This window comes from Oryctolagus cuniculus, chromosome 14, assembly GCF_964237555.1.
Source record: "Oryctolagus cuniculus chromosome 14, mOryCun1.1, whole genome shotgun sequence".
Lineage (NCBI taxonomy): Eukaryota > Metazoa > Chordata > Mammalia > Lagomorpha > Leporidae > Oryctolagus > Oryctolagus cuniculus.
In genome coordinates this window covers 27,086,614-27,110,291 of record NC_091445.1, presented here as the reverse complement: position 1 = coordinate 27,110,291, position 23,678 = coordinate 27,086,614, and the positions used below count along the sequence as shown (strand labels likewise).

General features: G+C 36.5%; 1 long non-coding RNA gene across 1 annotated transcript in view; it reads left to right on the top strand.

Annotated features, from left to right (window-relative positions):
* LOC138845229 (uncharacterized) overlaps window positions 1-22,927 on the top strand; it is a 134,607-nt gene extending 111,680 nt beyond the window's left edge. The window contains exon 5 of the long non-coding RNA XR_011382123.1: window positions 22,293-22,927. This is a non-coding gene — a long non-coding RNA (uncharacterized lncRNA). The remainder of the gene's footprint in view (window positions 1-22,292) is intronic.
* The last annotated feature ends 751 nt before the right edge of the window (window positions 22,928-23,678 follow it).

Below are 23,678 nucleotides of genomic sequence, written 5' to 3'. Positions count from 1 at the left end.
CAAGGAGCTGGCACTGTGGCCCATGGGGTTAAAGCCTTGGCCTGAAACACAGGCATCTCATAAGGGCACTGGTTCTAGTCCCAACTATTCCTCTTCTGAACCTCCTCTCTGCTATGGCTTGGGAAAGCAGTATAAGATAGCTCAAGTCCTTGGGCCGCTGCACCTTCTTATCAAATACAACAGTATTTATGTTCCTGTGTCTGGATTATTTCACTCAACATGATATCTTCCAGTTCCAAATTTGCTACAAGGAAAAGGATTTTTTATAAATAATATTCCACTGCACATCTATACCACATGATCTTTCCTCATTCATCTAATGATGGACACATTGGTTGATTCTATCTTTTTGCTATTGTGAGTAATGATGCTATGAAAAGAGTGGAACGGGTATGTTTTCGACATAATAGGTTTATGTATTTTCTGTATATACCCAGTAGTGGCATTACCAAATCAAACACATTAATTTGTAGTTGTTTATTTTTTAAGATTTATTTATTTATTTGAAAGGCAAAGTTACAGAGAGAGAATGAAAGGCAGAGAGAGAGAGAAAGAGTGGTGTTCCATCCCCTGTTTCACACTCCCCAGATGGCCACAATGACCAGAGTTGAGCCAATCCAAAACCAGGAGCCAAGAACTTATTCCAGGTCTCCCATGTAATGCAGGGGTCCAAAGACTTGGGCCATCTTCTACTGCCCTCCCAAGCCATAGCAGAGAGATAGATTGGAAGTGGAGCAGCCAGGACGTGAACTGGTGCCATATGGGATGCAGCACTGAAGGAGGCTGCTTTTCCTGCTAAGACACAGTGCTGGCCCCTATTTGTGGTGGTGTTTTTTTTTTTTCAAATCTGCATTTTGTTTTCCACAGTGGCTGCACTAATTTACATTCCCATCAACAGTGAATAAGAGTTCTTTTTTTTTTTTTTTTTTTTTTACATCCTCTCCAGCATTTGCTACTCTCTGTCTTCAGTAGCTGTTCTGATAGGGATGAGGTGATATCTCATCTCATTGTGCTTGTGATTTCCATTTTCCTGATGGCTAGTGGTGTCCAGCATTTTTTATAGATTTTTTGGTAATTTGTATTTCTTCTCTTGAGAATTCATCTATTCAGTTCCTTTGTACATTTCTTAACTGGTTTGGTTGTTTTTTTGCTGCTGAGTTGCTGAAATATTCTGACTATTAATCTTTTGTTAGCTAAGTAGCTTGCAAATATTTTCTTTCAGTTGAGTGTATTGATTGTTTCCTTTGCTGTGTAGATGTTTGAAGTTTGTTACCATCCCATTACTTTTGTTGTCTGTGCTTTTAGGGTCTTATCCAAGAAGTCAACACCTAAACCAGTATCTTTAAATTTGCCCAATATTTTCAGTTTCATGTTTCCAGTATTACATTTGTATCTTTGATTCATCTTGAGTTGATTTAAATTGATTTTTATATGAGATGACAAGTGGAGATCTACTTTTTTAAAAAAAATATGAATATATCTACTTATTTAGAATTTTCAGTGTTTAAAATTTCAAACCTTATATCCAATTGGTAGTTTTAAAATTTAAATCATTTTTCTATTCTTTGCAAGAAAATACTGTAGCAAAGTTTCAATGCAGTAGAGAGTAATTAAAACAAATACACTTAAAACATAATTTAGGAAACCAAGGTATGTCTTTGAGATTAGTAAGCATAATATAAGTAATTATTTAAAACACTATCAAGAGTGAAATCCAGACATCTATGTTTGTATGTATCATTCTTCTACATATATGCATCATTTTCCCAGAAGCAGTTAGTGAAAATAATTCTTTCCCCAATATGTATTCTTGACACCTTTGGCAAAAATAAGTTGTCTGTATTTGTGTGGATAAATTCCTGGGCTCTTTATTCTATTCCATTGACATAAATTTCCATCCACCAACTAAACAATATACATCATCCTTGTCAGCATATGGGACATTTTTAAAAATAAATCATAAATTAAGCCACAAATTGAGTCTCAATAAAATTGAGATCATGCCATATATCTTCTCAGACCACAAAAGAATAAAACTAGAAATGAACAATAAGAATGATAGAATTTCCAAATAAATTTAAATTAACATCTTTCTAAATGATCAATGCCTTTGTGTTGAAATTAAAAATGAAATAAAAAAACTTTCTGAAACCTGTGGGAAACAGTAAGGGAAGTAGTAAGAGGGAAGTTTACAGTAATAAGTGCTTATGTTAAAAAGTAGAAAGATCTCAAATAATCTTCAGTAAAGATTGAAATTAGAAATCATTAAATGATCAACAAAATATAAAAATAGATTTTCAAAAGATAAACAAAGCCTTAGCCACATTAACAATGAAAAGAAAAAAATGCTCAAATAAAATGAAATTAGAGATAAAAAGGAGATATTACAATCAACAACACTGAAATATAAATATAAGAAACTATAATCAAAAATCATATGCTGACAAATTGGAAAACTTCAAAGAAATAAATTCCTGGATATATATAATCCAATGAGATTAAATCAAGAAGATATAGGAACTATAAATAGACCTACAATAAGCAATGACATTGAAGCAGGAACTATAAGTATCACATCAAAGAAAAGTCCAGGATCTGATGGCTTTACTAATGAATTTTTAAAAACATGTAAAGGGGACTAACTCTAATACTTTCCAAATTATTCCTAAATATTGAATGGGATGGAACTCTTCCAAATGCTTTTTATGAGGCCAGCATCACTCTGTCACCAAAACCAAACAAGACACAATACAAAAAGAAAACTAAAGACTAATATCCTTGATGACTATATGTGCAACAATCCTCAATAAAATATTAACAAACTGAATCCAACATTACATCAAAAAATCATATGTCATGACCAAGTGGAATTTATCCCAGAGATTTGAGAGTGATTTAGCATTCATTAATCAATAAACGTCATAAATCATGTCAACAGACTGAAGAACAAAAACCATATGATTATCTTAGTCGATAGAGAGAAAACATTTGATGAGATTCAACACGTCTTTGTGATAAAACTCTCTGCAATTAGTTATTAAAGAAGCATCTCAAAATTATAAAGACTGTGTATTAAAAACCAACAGCCAATATCATATTGAATGAGGGAAAGTTGAAAGCGTGACCCCTCAGTATCAGAACAGGACAAGAATGTCCACTTTCTCCACTCTCATTCAAGATGGCACTGGAAGTATTAGCAAGAGCAATTAATGAGAAGAAAGAAATTAATGGCATCAAAATTGGAACGAGGAAATAAAAAGTTTCAGGATATAAAATCAAACTTTACACTAATTATACTTATCACAGAATTCCCTAGTTTTCTGAGTTGGGATTGGAGTCTTGTAGTATTTGCTGATGTTTCAAGTTAATAAAAGACATAGTTAATTTTCCATGTATCTTTGTTCAGACTGCTTCATGCACTTTCTGTGTTGTTATAAACAGCTCACCAATTCTCTCTTTTACTGCTGTCACTACTGTCGCCTGCTTCACTCCTCTAAAATGGTGTGTATCCTCCACATAACAGACAGCAGTGTTTTGTACCAGGTCTGTGCTGGTGTAGAACTGAAGTGTCCACAAGGAGCTAGTGATAGAGTTGGTAAGGAAGGCAGCAAGTTTGACTGGGTTTTGCAAATGCATATTTGAGTCAGATTTATCAATGTTCCAAGGGCAATAGAGATTCCAACTACATTGAAGTTGTTTAATTATTTGTGAGATGATTAAATGATAAAAGAAAAAAAAAAACTCCCCTTTTGGATTCATGAGGGCTGTATGGGAAGAAGGTAGAGAAAAATATTGATAGAGTATTCATCTGTGCACAGCTAAATGCAGCACTTTATAAGGATTGAATAATGCAATTTTTACTCTGTATGCATTTGGTAGTAACAGTTAGCTCACTCCTGATAATTCCATGTGCCTGCAATGATGATTTCTTCAGGCATTTTGATAAGCTGCTTTACCTGTCCTCAAAGTCCTGGGACATCATTTGGTCTCTTCTAGCATTTTTGAAAAGTAGATATATTGTTTCTGCCAGCAAACAAACATAACTGGTAACAATCATTCCAAATACCTGTGTAGTTAGTAGTAGATGGTTAATATCACAGAAGTATTATCTGTTTATCAGGTCAAAAAATTTATCCTTCCAGAAAATTATTTATATTCTCATTTTAAAATGAATAATAAGAACCATGAATAGCTATTTTTTTATTTATTTGACAGGTAGAGTTATAGACAGTGAGAGAGAGAGAGAGAGAGAGAGAGAGAGACAGAGAGAAAGGTCTTCCTTCCATTGCTGCTATGGCCGGTGCTGCGCCAATTCGAAGCCAGGAGCCAGGTGCTTCTTCCTGGTCTCCCATGCAGGTGTGGGGGCCCAAGCACTTGGGCCATTTTCCACTGCCTTCCCAGGCCACAGCAGAGAGCTGGACTGGAAGAGGAGCAACCGGGACTAGAACCTGGCACTGCAGGCAGAGGATTAACCAAGTGAGCCATGGTGAGGGCCCCATGAATAACCATTAAATATAAGACAGCTAAAATTTTTGTGGTTAATCTGATTCTCCTCATGGCATTTTACATGTATTTAAAATCATGGTAAATATCCGTTGATTCTTCCAGAGATGTAAAAATGGATTTTGGAATTTACCTATTTTCCTATTCAAAAAAACTTGAGAGGAGTGGGTTTTTAAGTCTATTGGTTTACTTACTTCATACCTCATCCCTAAGGGGATATTGAAGTGGTTTCTACTAATATATGCTATAAAGCAGGAGAAAAATAAATAAAGATAAAAATGAAAAATAAAACAACTGATTAAATGGATTAATATTAATAATGAAGATTAATTATGATGCATGAATAAGAATTCGAGGTATCACAAAGATAATGGACTGAAAATTTGGCTTTTAGCTACTTCAGAGCCAAATCAAAGTGTGGTATGAATTTACTTACATACTTTGGTTTATATTAAAAGGATAAAGTAAGGAATTTGAAAAGAAACACCACAACTTTTCCTGGCAATATTAAGATGAGAAAGAAAGCTTTTTTTTTTTGTTTTTAATTTCCAGTGTATAGTGGAAGAAAGTCAAAATCAGATACTGCCGTAAATGTGTGAAGTAACAGAAAGTTTGAAACGAAGCTGTTTTCCAAGTGTCTCCAGTTCTAAAAATAGGCAAATGTCTACTCATGAAGTGCAACTAAATAAATAAGTGTGCATTTCACAAGTTGTGAATGCATTAAATGCTCCCATGGCTGTGAGCATCTCTGTTGGACATTCCTCAGTCTGAATGTATATTCTGCTTCATGAGTGGGATTATCAAATAATTAAAGGAATCTAGCTCCGAAAGCGGAGAACAATGGAATTGGAAAAAACTGCTTACAAGGAATAATTTACGAGATGCAAATAATAGGAAGCTCAGCAGCTTAGCTCTGACTGAATTGGAGTACTGATAAGCCTCCAGAAACATTAGGAGAGAGAAAGAGAAAGAGAATTTCTCGTATCTAAAGATCACACATGGGCAAAATATGGTCTTAATGGTTAAAAAACAATTTTTTTTTACTTTTTAGACTGATTTTTAAAAGTATTCTAATCTTTTAAAAAAGATTTTATTTATTTCTTTAGGAGGTGGAGTTATAGACAGAGAGAGGGAGAGACAGAGAGAAAGGTCTTCTATCTACTGGTTCTCTCCCCAAATGTTTGCAATAGCCAGAGCTGGGCCAATCTGAAGCCAGGAGCCAGGAACTTCTTCCAGGTTTCAAACACAGGTGCAGGGTCCCAAGCACTTGGGTCATCTTCTACTGCTTGTCCAGGTCTTAGCAGAGAGCAAGATCAGAAGAGGAGCAGCCGGGACACAAACAGGCACCCATATGAGGTGCTGGAATTGCAGGCAGAGGCTAGCCCACTACACCACAGTGCCACCTGCAGAAAATACTCCTTTAAGCAGATTTTGAATGTGGAAAAAAATTATTGTGACCACTGTCCAGAATGATAATTCTGATTTTGGCAGGTCCAGATTTCATACCAAATAAACAGACTATGTATGTTTTAGTGTCTTAACTGGCAAAATTTCCAAGAAAATAGGAAAGAAAAACAAATTCGTTGAGACAAAAAAAAGGAGAAGTCTTCAAAGAGCTCATGGAAATATTTATTATGTAAAAAATACATGAACTTTTAAAAAATTTCTCTCAAATATACTTTTAAGTCCATTTTTCTATGAACTTTTCAAGGTGTCCTACAACTGAATGTTACAATGCTTCAATATCAGTTCCATTCTTATGAGAAAGACATGGCTACAATATGGCTAGCACTTGTTCTCTTCACAATGATCAATAACGCTGAGACTACTGAGATTGCATATGTCTCTACCCCAAACACTCATTCTTTTGTGGTCCATTAGACTCCCCACTGCAGGAAAGAAGAGAGCAGAGTACGACCTGTAAGAAATGTATGTATACAAAAGATATTCTATATTTGCCTCTAGATTTTTTTCTCTGAACTTAGAAATATTCTCAATTTCCTTTTGGTTTATTTGTTAGCCCTTTTTAAAAGGACGAGGGATCTGGTAAAACGAGTAGAATATTAAGCAGTTCTTTACGGTCAAGATGCTCTAAGGGTGGAAATGGTCACAGAAAGGTTAACACTTCCCAACTGCTGCAGCACAAAAATGGGCCTAACTTTCTGGAAAGGCGAAAAAGGAAACCCTCAATTATAAAACCCTCAACTTTATAATGGTCAGAGCTTTATCCTTTTATTAAACGATACAAGCAGCATATTTTACCTGAGTTCCCATTAATGGTTCTGGTTTCCTGATTTTCAGATCTTTAGGTGTCTGTTTGTGGTTTTGTGATACAAAATTACTGTAATTCTATTTCCTTTTATTATCTATCATTGTGAATTATAAAGTTTCTCTTAAATGGTCATTAAACAAATCATTTAAAAATAACAGAGGAAATACTATTTTCTTTATTTTCCTATAGATTATGAAGTGAATGCTAAATGGTCTTTATTTTTAGTAATAGCAAATGTAACTAATTTATTATTAACGTTCTATAATTTTTTTTGCTTTTATTATTCTTTTGGTATAGAAGCATTATTTTAAGAACAGCTTATGTAACCAATAGTTAATGCACAATACAACTGAAGTTTAAATATTTTAAGAGTAACAAATATTATATTATTTCAGAATATTAAAAGTGTCATTTTATTCAGACATGCCAAATAATTAACAAACATTTAATAAGCTGTACGTATATCTGGATAACTTTACTTTACATGTCATTTGTAATTGTTGCCTCAGTATCTCTAATTCCTCCAGCACATGGCACTGGATTTGTTATATTAACACTTTTCTATGACTACCAGCTTCAAAGTCACTCACTGCTTCCTAATCATTCATCCCAATACTTCCTCCTCTTGATTACATTTATTTATGTGTTCCATTTCATAACAAATATTTTAGTTTATTTACAATTATAATATGCTAGATACTCTTTTAGTTTATTCTTATGATGTGGGCCCTAGCATCTTGATTTTGCATTTTAAGTAACTAAGGCACAGAAAGGTATGGACCTCATGCCAACTTGCCAGCCTAAAAAGTGAGAGTTGGGATTCAGATAAGGAAGTGTAATTATGAGCCATGTATCTCATCCAACTCCGTTATGAATTTGATACATTATTCAACATTGGTGGCCAACATGTAGCCCCTTGGTTAACTCATTCATTCACTGATAGGGCCATGGGATTGTTAGAGCAATATCCAAAATACAATAATCAGATACATTTTCATTTCAATACACTCTAGATATTTCACTTATCTTGATGATGTTTAATGATTAACCCTAATTTATCTTCAAATGCTACACTCTGTAGATTTTATGTACAAACTTCTAAAATTCTTTTGAATTGCACCAACTCAATAGTTACGAATCACTCTAAATAATCACAATCTCCTGGTCTCCTCGACGCAGTTGCCTTGATACACCACAGAACCATCATGATGGAATGAGGATGAGAAAAGGAGATGGAGCCACCAATATTCCATTTCACTTTCACCGCTCAGCTAAATTATATAAACTTCATGGGAAAAGTAAAACATAAATATTTTTTAGGAAAAAACCCATTGTTGTAGAAATCTAAGGAATTATTTTTTCAAAGAATATATAGATACTTAAAGAATGCAATAACATGTATATGATAATCTCCTAGAGAAAGTCAAGATAAAATAGTGGAGACTTTCAACTGGGAGCCAGTAGATCTGATTTTGACCCAGATCCATCACCAAGCTGTTAGATTTTGTGTTGGTGATTTTGACCCTCAGAACCATGCTTTCTCATTAAGTTAAAGAAAAGACTTGGGTTCCTGAGGACCTCTTCTTCTTTTTATGTTTCAAAATATTAGAAATGTTATTAAGTTAATATTATGTGATTCCATACAAATCAAATTGCAAAAAATTCCTGGCATTCTATCATCTATGTTGGTATGCCATGTTTCTCCAAGTGTCGAAAATGTTCTTGTAATGATACAAGAAGTCTTTAGAAAGTTAAATCCACTGTCTATTTGTGTTGGGTAAGAAACCTATTGTCTTTATTCACTTCATGGAATCCATGTTACAGAACCTGCCTTGGTTGTAGCATTCTTGTATTAATAATTTTCCTCATCCCCCATAGTGTGCTATCATCTTGATTTCTCAGGCACAGTGTCCATTTGAAAATCTTCAAGCTGACACTGTATAAAGGCTAGCATCAATGTCCATTAGGCTGGACAAACTCAGAGGACTTCTGTGTACTTTATAATCCATGGCTATGCTTATTTTCCCAAACACACAATGATGAGAAAAATATTGCCAAGCATCTTCATCTTCAGCTACCAGAAAAATTTTATTTACATATTAAATACTCAATGTTTATTCTCTTTTTTATTGATATTAGAGAAGAATAAACTTGCAAAAATAACTATGCAAACTCTCTTCAACCTTCATTTCTTGATTCTTGTAATATGCTACTGAAAACAGGAGTTGTGTGATTTGCACATGGAAAGGGAAATAAGACATTAATCTCCTTCATTCCGGCTTTGTCATGTATTTGACTTGACCTCACATGATGTCACTGTGCACTTTTCTAATGGAAGAACCATGGGTTGAAATACAATGCTGCCTAAATGAATACAAGTTGTATTAAAAGTCAAAGATATTATCATTTCTTTCCTGAAGAATTATGCTGTCATACTTTCCAAAGTTTTACTGCCAAACTCATCTTTCTAATAAACATAAATATTTATACTACCTAGAACTTACACTGTGGTACACGTTACATGAAATAAATCCATTATGGGGGATGAATACATTTGGGGCAGCTGCTAAGATGCGTCTTAGAACACCTATATCCCACAGCAAAGTGCCTGTTTCCAGACCCTGCTTTCCTCTCAACCCCATTTGTGATCCAGCTTCCACTGAAGTACATTCAGAGAGGCAGCCAGTGATTAATACTTGGATCCAAGCCATCCATGTGGTAGACACATATTTATATACAGACCCCTGGTCTTAGCCTGACCTGCCAAGACTTTTGAAGATATTTCAGAGATGAATCATCTGATAAAAAAAAATCTGTCTGAGTCTGTCTTTGTCTTTTTGCCCTTCAAATAAAGTAAAAATAAATAAGTAAATTAAACTTTTAGAAAGGAAATAAATCAATTTCAATTGATTTCCAAAATTCACAGAAAGAGAAGTAGATACAAGAGTGCAATAGAAGTTTCTAGAAATTTTGAATTAAAGTATAATATGCATTTCCATAAACTTTTAAAAAATCACCATATGTATATTCAAGGATACCTCTAAATGATTATATAAAAATGTAATTAAATAATAAATGTATTTTGGAGCAAATATATTTGAAATCTAGCCATAGTTTTTGGAATAAACATTTTATGAACTTTTTGAAGATCCCTCATATGCATGGATTTCAAAAATTTTTCTTACCAAAACAGTTATCATTTATCTCCATATTTCCATTAACTTTTTGAAGTCTGTGAATGTGTGCACACATGCATGTGTGTATCTCTGTGTGTTTCTGGAACTGGATCAAAAAAAAAACTTCCAATAAAAATATTACCAGACTCAAATTTTAGAGCAGAATTCTACTAAACATTGGTGGAAGAAGTAATATCAATTCTAAGTAATTTCTTCCAGAATATAAGCAGTAGAAGGAAGACTTAATTCATTCTGTAAAGTCTGTTTTACCTTAAAACCAAAACTATATGAAGAGTTTACAGAAAAGAATATAGGTAAATATCTCTCATGAACACACATGAAAAATCCTGGACTTGATATTAACCTATCAAACCCAACAATACATGAAAAATAATTGCACATTACTATCCAATGGGATTTATTACAGGTATGTTAGATGGGATTTATTCTAGATGTGTTTCAACATCTGAAAATCATGCAGTGTAAAAGTTGTCACGCCAACAAAGCTAAACGCAAAAAAAAATCTTGTAATCATAGATTTAGAAGAAGCATTTGACAATACCTAACATTTAGCCTAAAATCCTCAGCATATTGCCAGGATAGAGGAAGTGCTTCATCTTAATAAATAACATCTGAAAACTCTTAAATTAATATTTTAATAAGACACTTTCCCTTAAGAGTAGGAACATGGCAAGGATGCTCTTTCTCATCACTCTCATCAACTCTAGAAATTATAGACAATACAATAACACAAGAAAGGAAACAAGTGCTGCACAAAGGAACTTCAGAAAATTCATGGGTATAATACTAAAAGATAACTTTGGTGCAAAAAAATTGAAACTCATGTACACATGAGGTCTTCTAAAAGTTAATGGAAAGTACATTTTATGAAAAAGCTTCAAGAATTTAAAAAATTTTCAATAAGTACTCAGGTACAAATAAAGGAAAATGCACATAATCCCTATATGCCAAAACAATAAAAATGACAAATAAAGTGAATAAAAATAAATGGAGAAATATTCTGAGTTCATGGATCAAAAGACTTTTTTTATCAAAAGACTTAATATCTTAGTTATCTATATATCCAAACCAATCCCCATAAAAATCTCAACAAATAGTACCTTAAGTACTGACAACGTCATTCAAAAGGTGGTATAGAAAGAAAAAGATGTAAGATAGCCACCCAACAAAAAATTGATGAAAAAACAAAGCAACCTCAAAGAATTCCATCATCGAATGCAAAGAGAAGCTCAGACAAATGTTTTTCAGTGAAGTTACAAAGGGGATTTGTTGAAGAAAGGATACTTTTTTCAAGAAACAATGCTAGGAAAGTTGAACATCCATATGTAAAGGTAACCTAAAAATGAGCCAGAGACTTAAATGCAAAATACAAAGCTTGTATGTTAACAACTGCATACTTCAACGTAAGTGAAAACATTTATCTTTTGCCCAGGAGAAATAGTTTTTTTGGAATGGACAATCGCAGAAATTCAACTTCACATTTGTTTTTGTTTTTTTGGGTTTTTGCTCAGCATAAGACAAGGACCATTGTGAGATAGTGGTAGAGAGAGAAGTGACAAATAAAAAGGTATGCTTCACTTTAGAAATATTCCAAATGCTTTGGAAGAAGGAGACAAGATGATTTCTACCCCATAAGCAAGACCGCCTGAGTATTATAAAACAATATTGCCATATTCGTGAACTGTGGCTATCTTTTGTAGGAATGGCGTCATAATAACTAGAAAGGGATTTAGGAACCCTAACAATAAGAGATGCTTGCTTCTCTATTCATTTGTACAAGCCACAGAATTCCAACTAAAAATGAAACTATTAATCTTCTTCAGTAATACGAACTTTCTGTAATGTATAGCTTCAATCTAAATTCTGACCTTCTTCACAAATCTATACTCCTTGTAATTCCCAAATTGGCATTGAACTCCAGCAGTTGACCAGAATTGTGATCAATTGAAGCAACTTATTCTTAATGCAAAATTAATTGTTTATGGAGATAATATTAACTGGATTCATTAGCCTTGTTTTTAAAAATGAAGCAGCTCATAAATGATTACACAAGATTGCTGCATAAAGGGCATACCATTTCTTAATTAGGTTAGTTGAAGGAGTCTCAGATGTTGTTCTTATACACAACCCTGTTTTTAATAGAATGTCAGATTTTTAAAACGAAAATAAGCAACCAATGATAATAAGAAATTAAAATTTTTCATTCATGAGATTCCAAAGTCCTATAATTGAGAGTGACTAGATTCAGTTTGAAGACTGGAAGGAGTGTGCCTGTGAATATTTATTTCCAGGATTTATGACCATTTCTGATGCATCTCTTGGAGGAGTCAGGGGTCAGAGTGTTGTTGAATAACGCCCTCTTTGACTCAAGGCTCCAGTCAGAGATGTCACATGGAAACAATTTCCTGTAATTTAAAATGAAAGAAAAAAATCTTTTTCCCACTAGAAAAAACAAAAAGTTATCCAGAATTGAATAAAAATGTGTTGCTGGGGTGACTGATGAAAGTAAAGATACTAAATGCTAAGAGAAGAGCATTCAGAGATACGGTGATAGAGTTATAATTTTTAACAGTTTACAAGCACTTCATTAAATCAATAAATTATATAACATTGCTTCAAACTAAACAGAAAATAGTTTTATGTTTCAATAATATGGATCTATTCCCATTATATATTGTAGTGTTCAGCATGATCAATTTATAGTTTTAAGCAAAATCTATGCATCCGACACTACTGTATTTTTGCAGACAAAATTGCTCCCATGCTTGGATTTGAAATACTAATATTTATTCATTAATTTGTAACTTGTTCTTAAAAAAATGTAGTACCTTCTATGTGCCAGCACTGTACTCAGCCTGGAGTATATGATAATGGGCAAAGCAAGCAAAAAACAACAAAAAAGAGAGCGATTTGCTTTAATTTTCCTAAGGAGCATTTCCTGTACTCTGAAGAAGACGGAACCAGTACAGGAAATGGATAGAAGGAAATAGAGACCCTCTTGGAACCAAACTCCTGCAAACCTGAAATATTATGTATGTGCAAGAAGCATTTTATTAAGCATGTACTTGATTGTTAAAAAGTGAGACCAGCAATCTTACTGCCTAAGACTGTGAAACTGAGAGCAGGTGAAAGAAAGAAGGGTAGTGTGGTCATTGTGCTGAGGTGGCTGCCATGCTATGCAGAACTACGTACTCTTTTCGGAAGGAACAGTAACATTTGAGATGAAATATCCATGATATAGATGGGAGAAGTCTAGATCTAGGACATGGAGAAGGCAAATTAGATGACACTGTGGACATAAGGAGGACTTACAAAATAATTGAGTGTTGTGATATTACTAACATGCTGACAACTGATGCTTTAACTATGTGAGTGGCCAGGGCGACCTCTGTTGGGGATGCAGAAGCACCTCACAGGAGAGGCCAGATAGATTCAGCAACTGGGGTTGTCCATCTCTCTATTTGATATGCTTGTTCTTGACTTTGAATGAAACAATGAGGACCAAGCTTTTGGCATCACCATTTCATGGAGGCTGAGAATTCCAGAGATTTTAACAGCTACAACATGATAGAATTTGGGAATTCAAAACTGATGTTTAAATTACATCTTACTCCTATCTTCTATTCTGTGTCTTTCACTGTACACTTGACAAAAATAATACGTGAAACATAATTTCAAATATTCTGGGGAAATCAAGCAAATTAGCATTTACTTCTACATACATAACTAGAAAAATAATTCCACTTAACGTCTGCAAGTGGAAATGTGATTTGTTGCATTAGACAACGTCAATGCATATTAAAAAACAATAATCTTTTTAGCTTCTCCTGGTCACTGAGTTAATTGTTGCTCAATTGGGAAGCTTAACAAACCTTGTGATTGCTCTACAAAATCATTTCATGAGATAAACACTGACTCGTCAGATGTAGTCCTTGTTGGTAATGTTGAATGACCTCCTGGTTTTATTTGTACTTTTCCTAAGTAACTATTTATGTATCTTGGCTAAAATGGAGATCAAGTATTTTTGAATTACTAACATGATTGTGAATAACTGGATATATGTGAAAACTGCAAAAACATGTTTCATCTTGTCATTCCCTTGAAATATTTTTCATTTTTAATTATACTTTATTTGAGATCATCTTGATTCCCTGAAGAAAACCTTTCTTTGCGAATAAAGGATTCAATTAACCTAATTGAATTATTTTAAAAGATTTGCTTTTAAAATAGTTGGACTACATTATTTACTTAGTTATTGACTTGTGAACTGATGTAGCTTCTATGTGCCAATTGAAATTTTGTTTTCTAGCTCACTAAAAATAAAGTGCACACATCTTTTGAGTTTTATGAAATTTGAACATTTTTCCCCTTTAATTAAAATCTCATTTCACTGCTTTATTCCCCGTATTTTCCTCTGAGCAGTTGCAACACGTGTAAATGGGAAATTTGAAAAGAACAGGGATATTTGGCCAGGTTTCTGGCTGATCAAGAAGCAGAAAATGCAGGAAATCTAATGGGAAAGCTTATTATTATGATTTGCACAGCTCAGCTTTTGCATAATCAAGCATGTCAATGCGCTCACACATTTGCAAATGCCTCTTAGAGCCACACATCTGAATCTTTTTAATGTTTCTCCATTACCTTTGCTTTTGCTACCCCACTCAGGAAACCATCATCCATGACCCCAATTTTCAAAATGGGCCAGCTAAAAACAAAGACTGGATGTGTTTCCTAATCCTATCAAACCTTTTTTTTTTCCCTAAGTAGAATGAAAACAGGTGGTGTTCTCAGTTTTTAAAGGAGAAACATTTTGAACTGAAATCTGAATATGACTGATTATTCAGGCACAATTGTTCACATGAAAACCGGAAAAACTGTAAAGGAAACTGAGATATTCAGGTGACATTTGTAAGTATTTGTGATGCTTTTAGCCACTTACTATTCAACAATATAGTTAATATTATAGGAGCACATGTTTCTGTTTGTTGATATGACAGAGTAATGCATTTGCATGAAGGAGGGTGTCATGCCAAAGAAACCGTACCTACATACTCCCAAAAGAATAAATGAGAGTAGTAGATTTCCTGCACTCCCTTTCTTACTCTCAACGCTGTTCTTAAGACATGGTGAAACAATAAAGTATTGTAAGGTTGAATTTATCAATAGAATCCAAAAATATTTCAAGATTCTGGGCCAATAGATACACGTAACAATATGGCTGCTCATATATAAACACACATATATATATGTATATATATATATATCTGTATACACATATTTAAAATACATATGTCTAAATCTGTGTAAATAATATACAAATAAATCTATGTTTATGTAACCATTATTCTTGTTATTTTACTGCACTTATGATTATTAAGTGAATGCTTACACCAATGCTTATCAATAGGAGAAAGGAATTTCCAAATCAGTGGGAGATTTTTTTATATGCTTTTGCATATATTAGGGTTGACATAGAATTTGAGCATCATCAATATCCTAAAAACTATGTATAATACAAAAATTTATGAAAGAAATAATAATGAGATTCAGGGGGCTGATGCTGTGGTACAGTGGGTTAAAGCCCTGGCCTGAAGCACCGGCATCCCATATGGGCACCAGTTCTAGTCCCAGCTACTCCTCTTCTGATCCAGCTCTCTGCAATAGCCTGGGAAAGCAATAGAAGATGGCCCAAGTCCTTGGGCCCCTGCACTTATGTGGGAGTCCCAGAAGAAGCTCTTGGCTCCTGGCTTGGGAACAGCACAGCTCTGGCCGTTGCAGCCATCTGGGGAGTGAACCACCTGATGGAACACCTCTCTGTCTCCACCTCTCTCAGCAACTTTATCTTTCAAATAAATAAAATAAATCTTTGAAAAAAAAAAAAGAAATAGTAAGATTCAGAGTATTGTTGCTCTCTGAAGAATACCTTTGAGTCAGTTTTCCATTATTCTATCAAGTCACTATTCTGGGTAACTCTGTGACCAAAGGGTTATTTAGCTTGTAGCTCTGGAGGTTCAAGGGTGTGATGCTGGCATCAGCTTGGAGCTGAAGTCTGATGAAGACCTCACGGCGAATGGTGTCACCATGGCAGGAGCATCATATCAGAGAACAGGAAGCTTGCTTTGGGCTCAGAGTCTGAAAGCTCACAGTCCACGTCAAGTGGTCCCATTATCTAGGTGTGTGGTGACTGGTAGTACTGGAGCAAGTGCAGAGAAGCAATTCCATAGTGAGCCCAGAAGCAGTGAGAGACACACGAAGAGCACACTCAGCTGATTATGTTATCCATGGGCAAGCTCCCCATGGCTTAACGGCCTCTCATTAGACCTACTCTGAGGTACTGTTATTAGATCCATGAATCCACCTTCCATCCTTTCAAATGGATCCATTAACTCAGCATCAGACTTTGAAGTTTACACGTCTCTGGTTTGGGAAGTCAGAGCCTTTCAAACTATAACAAGGCCCTTTTCCTGGTTTGCTCATGGAAGCCTGCTGGTTGAATATTCACATGGTTCGGGGACAAATCTCTCTTGTGTTTCTCTTTCTAGCGCTAATGCTACTCATATTGGCTTCACCCTCATGAGCTAATTACCTCCCAAAGGCCCCACTTCTAACTACAGTCACTTGGGCAATTAGGGCTTTCATATATGAAGGGACATACCTTGGGAAGAACACAATTTTTCAGTCTATAGCAATGGGAGAGGTGAAGAATTATAAAATGCATTAAGGTGACAATAATGTGAACCAATTGTCTCACGAGGAAAAAGCCTCAGGACATTTGGAATGTGTTAGGCTTGAGACACATCCCGTAAGTTTCCACAAGAGTTTAATGTGCTTTTCTACAACCTCGTATATGGAGGCCTAATTTTGCAGTTGAGTTTAATGTCCCTTTAGTACTCCAATAAAGCGAAAATAAACTTTTTTGACCATTCACCTGTTAAAATGTGATCAAGAACTGTGATCCAGGGTGGGAGTTTGGCTCACTAGTTAAGAAACCATTTGGGATGCCTGCATCCCATATCGAGTGTTTGGGCTGAGTCATTTTTCTGCTCCTGATTCCAGCTTCCTGTTGATGTCATCTGAGGCACCCTGTGGCTCAAGTAGATCAAGTAGTAGGCTACCTGCAACCCACCTGGTTAACTGGGATTAAGTTCTGGCTTCCTGGTTTCATGCTGGTCCAGCTCAGGCAGATGGGAGATTGCTTTCCCACTCTGTCTTCTCCTTTTCTAATAAATATTTTTAAAATATCTGTGATCTGCCGGCGCCATGGCTCACTAGGCTAATCCACCTTCAGCTCCAGCACCCTGGGTTCTAGTCACAGTTGGGGCACCGGATTCTGTCCCGGTTGCTCCTCTTCCAGTCCAGATCTCTGCTGTGGCCCAGGAAGGCAGTGGAGGATGGCCCAAGTGCGTGGACCCTGCACCCGCATGGGAGACCAGGAGGAGGCACCTGGCTCCTGGCTTTGGACCAGCACAGCACGCTGGCCATAGCAGCCACTCGGGGGGTGAACCAACGGAAAAGGAAGACCTTTCTCTCTCTCTCTCTCTCTCTCTCTCTCTCTCATTATCTAACTCTGCCTGTCAAAAAAAAAAAAAAAAACAAACAAACAAACAAAAAAACTGTGACCAAAACACTAGGCAGGGCTGGCACTGTGGCAGAGTGGCTAAAGCCCCTGCCTGTCATAAAGGTCATAAATCACATCAACAGAAGGAAGAACAAAACCATATGATCTTAATAGATTTGCATAGAAGACATTTGATAAGATTCAACACCCATTCATGATAAGAACCCTGAAGAAATTAGTTAAAGGAGGAGTATACCTCAAAATTATAACGTCTATTTATACAAACTGACAACCAATACCATTGTGAATGAGGAAAAGCTGAAAGCATTTCTTCACAGATCTGGAACAAGACATGGATGTCCACTTTTGCCACTCATAAAATATAGTACTGGAAGTTTTAGTGAGAGCAATTACGGATGAGAGAAATAAAGGGCATCAAAATTGAAAAAGACAAAAATTATTCATGTTTGCACATGATATGATGTTGTACATGGGAAAAACTAAAATGCTCTACCAAAATGCTGTTAGAATTTATAAGCTAATTCAGTAAAGTTGCAGTTTATAAAATAAACATACAAAACCTAGTAGTTTTTTGTATGCTAATGATGAAGTCAAAGAAGGAGAAATCAAGAAAGAAACTCCAAGAAATATTTACAAATAAATTTAACCAAAGAAGTGAAATAACTCTACAATGAAAATTATCAAACATTGATGAAAGAAGTTATCAAGGACTCAAAAAAATAGATATTCCTTTCTCAATGATTTGAAGAATCAAGATTATTAAACTATCCATACTGCCTAAAGTAATCTACAGGTTCAATGAAATCCTTTCCAAAATATCAATTCTTTTCAGAATTAGAAAAATCAATCCTAATATTCATATGGAACCACCAAAGACCCAGAATAATTAAAATGATCCTTAACAAGAGAAATCAAGCTGGAGGCATCATAATACTTGAATTCAAAGCATCCTACAAAGCTATAGTAATTAAAAAGCATGGTCCTGACATAAGAACAGATACAAAAGTCAAGCGCTGCAGCTCAGCAGGCTAATCCTCCACCTGCGGTGCCAGCACCCTGGGTTCTAGTCCCGGTTGGGGCCCTGGATTCTGTCTCGGTTGCTCCTCTTCCAGGCAAGCTCTTTGCTGTGGCCCAGGAGTGCAGTGGAGGATGGCCCAGGTCCTTGGGCCCTGCACCCCATGGGAGACCAGGAGAAGCATCTGGCTCCTGGCTCCGGATCAGCGCTGTGCACCGGCTGCAGTGCGCTGGCCACAGCGGCCACTGGGGAGTGAACCAACGGAAAAGGAAGATCTTTCTCTCTGTTTCTCTCTTTCACTGTCCACTCTGCCTGTCAAAAAAAAAGTCAGTGGAACAGAAAACCCAGAAATTAATGTACATACATACAGCCAACTAACTTTTGATAAAAGTGCTCAGACAGTAGAGTGCAGCATGGATACTCTCTTCAACAAATGTGCTGGCAAAACTAGATTTACTAGGGCTGGCGCTGTGGCATAGCAGGTAAAGCATCAGCATCCCATATGGGTGCCGGTTCCAGACCCTGCTGCTCAACTAACGATCCAGCTCTCTGCTACGGCTGGGAAAGCAGTAGAAGATGGTCCAAGTCCTTGGGCCCCTGCACTCACGTAGGAGACCTGGAGGGAACTCCTGTTTCCTGGCTTCGGATTGGCGCAGCTCCAGCCATTGTGGCCAATTGGGGAGTGAACCAGAGAATGGAAGACCTCTTTCTCTCTCTCTCTCTCTTTCTTTCTCTCTGCCTCTGCCTCTCTGTAACTCTGCTTTTAAAATAAATAAATAAAAATCTTTAAAAAAGAATGAAATTAGATCCATATCTTTTATTGCATACAAAAATCAGCTCAAGATGAATCAAAGACCTAAATATTAGACCCGATATTGTGAAGTTGCTGGAAGAAAATGTAGGAGAAACACTCTAAGACATTGGTGTATGGGACAACTTCTTAGACAATATCCGCAAAGCACAAGCAACATAAGCAAAACTAAACAATTGGAACTATATAAAACCCAGAAGCTTTTGCATAGAAAAGGAAACCATCAACAGAGTGAAGAGACACACAAAAAAACAGGAAAGAAAACCGCCTATCTGACAAAGCATTACTATCCTGAAATATCAGCAACTGAAAAAACTCAACAACAGAGGCCAGTGTAGTGGCTCCCTTGGTTAATCCTCCATCTGTGAAACCAGCGTCTCATATGGACTCCAGGTTCTAGTCCTGGTTGCTCCTCTTCCAGTCCAGCTCTCTGCTGTGGCCCGGGAGGGCAGTGGAAGATGGCCCAAGTGCTTGGGCCCTGCACCAGCATGGGAGACCAGGAGGAAGCACCTGGCTCCTGGCTTCAGATCAGCGCAGCACTGGCCGTAGCAGCCATTAGGGGAGTGAACCAACAGAAGGAAGACCTTTCTCTCTGTCTCTCTCTCACTGTCTATAACTCTACCTATCAAATAAAAAAGACTCAACAACAACAAAAAAGCATCAATCTAGTTGAGAAATGGATGAAGGACATCAATAGATAATTCTCAAAAGAAGAAGTGCAAATATGTGAAGGAATGCTCGACTTCACTATCCATCAGGGAAATGCAAATCAAAACCACAATGGCTAAAATCTAAAACACAGAGAGTGACAAATGCTGGTAAGGATGTGCACAAAGGGGAACACTTAAGCACTCTTGGTGGTAATGTAAATTAGTGCAACCACTGTGGAAAACTGTGTGGAGATGTCTTACAAAAGTAGATATACATTTGCTGTATGATCCAGCAATCTCACAACTGGATATATACCAGAAAGACTTGAACACAATGTATCAAAGAGATATCTGCTCCACCATGCTCATGGCAACACTATTCACTATAGCCAAAATTTGGAATTGACTAAAGCATCCATCATCAGATGAGTGGATAAAGAAAATGTGATGTATATACACAATGGAATATTATTCAACTATAAAGAGAATGAAATTCTACCATTTGCAGCAAAATGAATGCAATTGGAGGACATGATGTGGAATGAAATAATCCAGACCCAGAAAAGCAAATGTTTTATCTTCACTCTTCTATGTGGGAGCTAAAATTAAAAAAAAAAAAAGAAAAAAGAAATGTTTATCAATATTGCTGCAAATATAGCTTTGTAAAAATTTGTTTCATACCTTTGTGAAACCAGTGGTTAAGAATGTTATATTACTATAGTTTGAATGATCTGTGATTACTTTAAAATTTACTGCATACAGATGAAATGATCATTTTTCTATTAAATTATTATTTATAGCCCTTGTCTATATTCCCACTAAATGAGGGTCTTTAGACTTTTTAACTTGTTAAACTTCTTTTTCAGTGAAGTATTAAGCCTTTTATTATAGTGTAAATTTAAAATATATTATCTCAAAATCTAGAAAGAAATGGAGAAGGAAGGAGGGTGGGATGGAGAGAAGGGGGTATGGGGAGTGAGGAGAGAAGGAAATATCATTATTTTCTTAGAATTGCATCTACAAAGCACATTGAAGCTGTTAAAAATAATTAAAAATTAAAATTAAAATTAAAAAAACTAAAAAAAGTAAGTAGAAGTAAAAGAGTCATAGGGGAGAAGTACATTACTTTACAGGTCACCACAATGAGCACTGGTAGTAGACCAGCATATGAGAAAGAGCAGGAAAGGAAATCCACACAGGTGCGTGGGTTAGCAAGACACCACTGTGAGTTACTAAAGCACCATCCCACTGGGACATTCTTCCAAGTTATTCTACCCAAAGTGTGAGTCCCATTCATTAACTCCATCCATCAACTGTTTGTATACTACTCATGGGGGCATTAAATTATGTGCACTTTGACCTTGACCTTTACTCCCAGACTGAGAGTATTTTTATAGCCAAAGAATGCCTGCAGACAGAGTCACAGGTGTTGCAGTAAGAAGCCGTCAGAACTGTGAGTGTTACGGAAATCTGGGTAGACCACAAAGCACCTGCTGCACACATTAATCTAGTGTTTCTATTGTGCTTTTTACTCTACCCCCCCCCTTTTCTCACTTTCTCACTCCTGGTTCTGTTCTTTTTATGTCTTCCTCTTACCTTTGCCTATTTGTCACTGTCTTATTCTCTTTCTGTCTTATGCTGTCTGCTTTATGCTCCATTTATTCCTCACTATTTTCTGTCTCTCTTTTTTACATTCTTACCTTCCTCTCTTCTCCTACGTTTCCACAATTCTTTTCTTTTCTCCTTCTTTTTCCCCTCTCTCCTTCCCTTTCTATTTTTTTTCTCACTCATTGTTTCTTTTTCCCACTTTTGGGATCCTCCCCATGCTCCCCTACCCTATTTCCTTCGTTAGTTCCTCCTTGCACTCTGACAATAATTAAGTCCTTTTGGGTCCCTACAACCCATCTGAGCACCAAGACACAGCTCAGTATGTCCAGATCAGTGAAACTTGCCACACATACTCTGCTCCTGAAAATCAGGAAGCTCAGGTCAGAGGATAACAGCAACCATGAGATCATGATATTCCACCTGTCACCATCTGTCTATATCATCACAAATGCTGGGATGGTCCTGCACCTACCCACCCGAGAGTCAGGCCCAGAGAGCACCTGGTATGCCTTGGACAAGGGCATCATCAAACCAGGTAAGTTCTTGCCCCCAAAGAGCCCAAAGAGCCTCTTGTTTATAGACCCTGATCTCAAGTCCAATACTGAGTGTCAACAAACCTACCCCCAAAAAGATAACAGAGTTCATGCTGTGTTTCAGGTACCTGATGTGCAGCAGAAACCTGCAAGGGGGAACTCAGAAGGTGTTCTGATCTATAACAGCACGGTCCAAGGTATCATGAATAGAGATACACACACAAGAAAAACTGCATGTAAAGATGAAAACAGAGATCTACAAGCCAAAGGATGCCAACTATCACCAGGAAACTATGCAAAATCAGAGAAGAGCCAAGGAAGACATTTTTCCACATAGCCCTCAAAAGGAGTCAACTCTACCAATTCCTTGATCTCATAATTCTAGTCTCAAGAACTGTGAAATAAAGAAATCCCTGGGGCTGGCGCTGTGGCACAGAGGGTTAGTGCCCTGGCCTGAAGCGCTGGCACCCGACATGGGCACTGGTTCTAGTCCTGGCTGCTCCTATTCTGATCCAGCTTTCTGCTATGGCCTGGGAAAGCAGTAGAAGATCACCCAAGTCTTTGGGCCCCCGCACCCGCCTTGGTGACCTGGAGGAAGCTCCTGATTCCTGGCTTCGGATCAGCGCAGCTCCGGCCATTGTGGCCAATTGGGGAGCAAACCATTGGATGGAAGAACTCTCTCTTTCTCTCTCTCTCTCTGCCGCTCCTTTCTCTGTGTAACTCTAACTTTCAAATAAATAAATAAATCTTTAAAAAATTCCTTTGTTTAAGCCAGCCAATATGTGATTCATTGTTATGAATCCTTAGTTAACTAGTACACATTTCAAACAAACCACAACCTGTGTCTCAGGAGGAAATATCAAATATTCTAATCATAGAGTGATGAAAATTTCCAACATGGCATTGTGCATCCTATTGGGTTAATACCAACTACAACTTCATTGGCTTTATAATTTTATTTTTGTTTATTTATTTGAGAGGCACAGACACTGAGAGAAATGAGAGCAAGAGAGAGAGGGAAAGCAAAGGAAAGAAAGATCCATCCCCTGTTTCACATCCCAAATGCTAACAATCGCAAGGGCTGGTGAAGGATAAAGCCAAGATCTGGGGATACTATCCAGGTATCCCACATGAGTTACAGGATCCAAATTACTTGAATCTTCACTGCTTCCTTCCAGAGTCTTCATTAGCAAGGATGTGGTGTCAGGTTCAATTAAAAGAAACTTTGAAGAACACTCTTCAAACAACTGGTCTTAAATTTTTATTAATACAGTTTCACTAATTAGATTCAGAATATAGGAATTGAGAGAGTCCAAGTAAGAGACACTATTACAGAAGTTTACACTGTGGCAGGGGACACTTAAATGCCCAAAACAGTATTTGCATTGAGAGAATTAAGAAAGAAAATCTATGAATTGCTGGGAGGAAACATAGGTGAAATACTTTGACATTGGTGTGGGTGATGACTTATTAGATAGATCCCCTAAACCACAGACAACAACAACAACAA